Raw genomic sequence first — 6,000 nt, forward strand, 5'->3', positions numbered from 1 at the left:
CAATCTTAGAAAGTGTTAGCTAAACCCCTTCTCAACCCGTTCATAGCATACTCATTGTAATTCTGAATTTCATAAACTCTTTACTCAAACTCTGTTACATAGGAAATATACTTAAACAAAACACCATCCAACTTATTTGTTTTCACCACCACAAAGGAATCAAATTTATTATCACATATTAACTTTGTAGTCCCTGTGTTCAACCCTGGACTTACCAGGAAACCTCGTAAGATTTGTACTTGGGACTTATTAGGAAAACTTGAATGTGTAATGCATAACTCATCACCGCAACTTACACCATAATTGCATCACCATTTACAACGCATCAAGTTTTTAGCACCGTTACTGGGGACTACGACAGTACATATTGCGCTAATAGTAACTTTTTTATTTTCTTTGCAGCTTTTGACCTCTGTGCACTGTCATTCCTATAGGAAGGGAAGAAGCAGGTGTCATATGAGCGAAGAACATGTTCCTAAGCCCAACTATGACCCAGAGATCGAGAGAACGTTCCAAAGAAGACAAAAAAACAACCACCACCAACAACAAGAGAGAAATCTCAATATGGCGGAACAACCGGAAGAAAGAGCACCAAACGCGAACAACATCATGGCAAACCCCATTCTTCTGGCGAACGACCGCAATAGACCCAGCCGAGACTATGCGTCGCCTAACCTCTATGATTTCTCCCCAGGAATCATGAGGCCAGCTTTGGATGGATCGAGGTTTGAGATGAAGTCGTTTATGTTGCAGATGATTCAGACAGCCAAACAGTTTGGTGGAAGGCGTGGCGAGGACCCGCATGCCCATCTCTGGAGTTTCATTGAAATCTGTAAAAATTTTGTGTTCCCAAACATCTCTGCTGAAGAATTTCGACTAACGTTGTTCCCATTTTCGTTATGCGACCAAGCAAAGAAATGGGCCTATTATCTCGAACCAGGGGAGATAACCTCGTGGGAACAAGTTGTAGAAAAGTTCATGAAGAAATACTTCCCCCTACCGAGAACACAAGAAGAAAGAAGTTGATTACAAATTTGGAACAGGAAATTGACGAATCGCTCGGCGACGACTGGGCGAGGTTTAAGAGACTGGTGCGAGATTGTCCACACAAAGACTTACCTGACTGTCTCCAAATGGAGATATTTTATCACGGTTTGAACCCTGCATCGCAGACAGCTGCCAATGTGTCAATAGCTAAAGGTCTGCTTGACAAAACTTATGATGAGGCTAAAAACATTCTTCATCGCATATCAAAGAATCACGAAGATTGGAGGGAAAGCCAACGACTAAAAATTCGAGAAGGTGACGTAAACAACAGGGCCATCGCATCTCTATAGAATCAAATGAATGCGATGATCAATCTATTCCAGGGCATCGCAATCAACAACCCTGGAACATAAAGAGGGCAGGTCAACGCAATTGATCAAACGAGCATGAGTTGTACCGCTTGTGGAGAAGCACATCTGATGGAAGAATGTCCGAGGAACCTGCAATCAGTATACTTCATAAAGAACAATCCTTTCTCTAACATATACAACCCCGGGTGGAAAAACCACCCCAATTTCACTTGGAAAAATACTCAACAATAGAATTATCAACCTATGGCGCAAAAGGAAGGGTCGCCAAGATTTTTCCAGCGAACGAGCGTTCAACCGCAACATCAAGCAAGCAGCTCGCAAGTACCGCCATCTTCCTCTCTAGAGAGCCTATTAAAGCAGTATATTGAGAAGAATGAAACGGTCCTCTAGAATCAGGTGACTTCAATCCGCAATCTAGAGATCCAGATAAGACAGATTGTGGGAGAGCTTAAAAGTAAATCGTAAGGGACGTTGCCGAGCTCAACTGAGCTCCCTCGCAACCCGGGAAACATGGGAAAGAAGCAATGTCAAGTCGTGACCTTTTGAAGTGGAAATACAATAGCGGAAGAGAAGAAGGAGCCAAGTAGGACTAATCCAGTTGCGATGGAATCCAAGACCTCATTGGCACAGGATGAACCAAAAGAGCATGAGATGATGGAACCAGAAATTGCGTCCACCTCTAAGCCTATAAAACAAGGAACCATGAAGGTACAACTACCACCATTCCCACAAAGACTTAAGAAAAAGAAAAATGATGAAGTGCAGTATCATCACTTCATGGATATGTTAAAACAGTTACACATCAATATCCCTTTTATAGAAGCAGAACAAATGCCAGAATATGCGAAGTTTTTAAAGGACATGGTGACAAAGAAAAGGAGCACAGGAAAGTTCGCAACGGTGGCATTAACATAAAAGTCAAACACCATAATTCCAAAGATGCGCGACCCAGGAAGTTTCACGATACCCTGCTCTATTGGCGGGATATATATCGGTCAAGCGCTTTGTGACCTTGAGGCCAATATAAATTTAATGCCCCTTTCAATTTTCAAACAGTTGAATGTGGGGCAGCTGGCGCCCATGACGGTGACTCTCCAACTGGTAGATAGGTCCCTAGTTCACCCAGAGGGAAAGTTGAAGGATGTTCTGGTCTCAATTGATAAATTCATTCTACCAGCAGACTTCATCATTCTCGACTATAAAGCGGACAAAGATATGCCCATCATATTGGGACGACCATTTTTATCTACTGGTCACGCTCAAATTGATGTGTACAAAGGAGAGATCACGATGAGTGTAAATGGGAAGAAGCTCAGGTTTAACATCATTAAAGCCATGAAGTATCTAAAAGATGGAGACCTATCCAAGTCTGACAATGAACCCAGTTTTAATGAAGAAGAGGAGTCTGAAGACGAAGATGAAAGAGAGGATGTGATCGTATCCCTAAAAACCTGCAATGTGATCATGGAAATAGCAAACAAAGAAGAAAAATTGAATTTGAATGAAGAGAGAAAAACACAAAAACCATCCTTGGAACAACCACCTTTCGTGGAATTAAAAACTCTGCCAAGTCATTTGAAGTATGTTTTCCTGGGACAAAATGAAACTTTGCCAGTGATAATTTCCTCTACACTACAAGAAGAACAAGAAAATGTGTTTCTTAGCATCCTGAAGAAGTACATAAAAGCAATAGGGTGGATGTTAGCAGATATAAGAGGAATCAGCCGAACATACTATATGCACAGAATACGTCTCAAAGAAAACCAAAAAGGATCTCTCGAAACTCAATGCAGACTGAAACCTACGATGAAGGAGGTTGTGAAAAAAGGAGATAATTAAATGGTTGGACGCAGGCATCATATACCCAATCGTCGATAGCACGTAGGTCAGCCCCATGCAATGCATGTCTAAGAAGGGAGGAATGATGGTAGTTCCAAATGCAAACAATGAGTTAATACCAATGAGAACCGTCACTTGTTGGCAGATTTACATGGACTACCGCAAACTTAATGCGGCTACGAAGAATGACTATTTCCCCTTGCATTTTATTGACCAGATGTTAGACCACCAAGCAGGAAATGATTACTTATGCTTTTTGGATGGGTATACAGGCTACAACCAAATAATGATTGCGCCTGAAGACCAAGAGAAAACCACATTCACCTGCCCATACGGAACGCTTTCTTTTCGCTGCATGCCATTTGGATTATGCAATGCGCTGAGCACGTTCTAGAGGTACATGATGGCTATCTTCTTTGAGTATCTTGAGGATTTAGTGAAAATTTTTATGTACGACTTCTCGGTTTATAGGCAAATGTATGAAGTCTGTCTGAACAACTTGGAGAAGATATTAAGGAGATGTGAAGAGACAAATCTTGTGCTGAATTGGGAGAAGTGCCACTTCATGATGAATGAAGGTATTGTGCTCGGGCACAAGGTTTCCAAGGAAGGGCTGGAGGTGGATAAAGAAAAAATTGAGGCCACTGAAAAGCTTCCACCTCCAGCAAATGTGAAGCCTGTCAGGAGTTTCCTAGGACATGCAAAAATTTACTGTCATTTTGTGAAAGACATTTCGAAGATTGCTCGACCATTGAGTGCATTGTTGGAGACCGATAGAATGTTTAACTTTGATTTATAATGCCTCAACGCATTCAAAATACTAAAGAACACATTAATTACCGTGCCTATGTTGATTGCACCTGATTGGACAAAGCCATTTGAGCTAATGTGTGATGCTAGCGGTTATGCAATGGGGGCAATGCTAACACAAAAGAAAAAAACAATGCTACATTGTATCACATATGCAAGTAGAATATTGAACCCTGCCAAGAAAATTACACTACCACTGAAAAGGAACTTCTTGCAGTGATCTTTGCGCTAGAAAAATTTAGAGCTTACTTGCTGGGATCCAAAGTGATAGTTCACACCGACCACTCGACAATCAAATATATGATGATCAAGAAAGATGAAAAGCCGAGGTTAATTCGATGGGTTCTCCTCGTCTAAGAATTCAACATGGAAATCATTGACTGAAAAGGGGCGGAGAAACAGGTTGCAGACCACCTATCAAGATTAGAGAATCCAAAAATAGACCGCAACCAGTCGGAGGTGAACGCATCCTTTCCAGATGAGCAGTTGTTCAAACTTGAAGAATTACAATGGTACGCAGATGTTGTCAATTATCTGGTCTGTGAACAGTTTCCAGAAAATTACACAACCCACCAAAAGAGGCGGCTTATGCATGAATGTAAATCCTACTATTGGGACGAGCCGAATCTTTACAATAGGGGGTCAAACCAGATCTTGCATCTATATGTACCAGAGACTGCTCATCAGTGCATACTATCCCAATGCCATGACGCACCTTATGGTGAACACTTTAGAGGTCAACGTATAACAGCAAAAGTGTTACAAAGCGGGTATTATTGGCCGATTCTATTCAAGGATGCGCGAGACTATTCTATGAGATGCGACAAGTGCCAACGCACGAGAAACATTTCATGGAAGAATGTGATACTAATGAATATTATATTAGAATTGGAACTTTTTGACGTATGGGACATAGACTTCATGGGACCATTTTCACCATCAAATGGTCATAAGTACATTCTGTTGGCTGTTGATTATGTCTCCAAGTGAGTTGAAGTGGTATCATGCATTGCAAGTGATGCAATGGTAGTCTCCAAATTCTTGAGAAGAAATATCTTCACTCATTTTGGCACCCCATGTGCCTTAATAAGTGATGAAGGCTCCCACTTTGTCAATGGTGTCATCAACAAACCACTACTCAAATACAATATCCACCATAAGGTCACCACTACATACCATCCATAGACAAACGGCTAAGTTGAGGTGTCTAATAGGGAAATCAAATTGATCCTAGAGAAGGTGGTGAATCCTTCATGCAAAGATTGGGTCATGAAGCTGGACGATGCCTTGTGGGCATACAGGACCGCCTATAAAACACCTATAGAAATGTCCCCACATGCACTGGTGTTTGGGAAGGCATGTCACTTACCGCTGGAATTGGAGCACAAAGCATTGTGGGCAATGAAGAAGCTCAATTTTGATTTGAAGACTACAGGGGAGGCAAGAAAACTTTAGTTGCTCGAGCTAGACGAATGGAGAATTCAAGCATATGAAAAGGCTAAGATCTACAAGGAACACGCAAAACATTGGCATGACAAACGACTATGCGAAAAGAATCTCCAGGTTAGACAGAAGGTCTTGTTATACAATTCTCGGCTACGACTTTTTCCTGAAAAATTAAAGTCACACTGGTCTAGACCATTTATAATCAAAGAAGTATTCCCGCAAGGTGCGTCGAATTAACCAATGAAGAAAGGACCAGCACATTCAAGGTCAATAGGCAAAGAGTCAAGATATATCACGGAGGAGACTTGCATCGCGAGAAAACCTCCATGGACCTGAGGAATTCTTGACTGAAGAAGAAATGAGCAGTCCCTGCGATAATATGCGATACATACTAATCAGGGACGCATTTTTTTGAAGTATCCTTTTGATATCTTTATTTCATGAACTTACTTTAGCTTTTATTACAAACACTACTCTTTACAATTATCAACTATGTCTTTCATACTTTTGATCCTCTTGATTTTCAGCAACGATCGTAGTAAACGAT

The sequence above is a fragment of the Benincasa hispida genome, chromosome 11, assembly GCF_009727055.1.
Source record: "Benincasa hispida cultivar B227 chromosome 11, ASM972705v1, whole genome shotgun sequence".
Classification (NCBI taxonomy): Eukaryota; Viridiplantae; Streptophyta; class Magnoliopsida; order Cucurbitales; family Cucurbitaceae; genus Benincasa; species Benincasa hispida.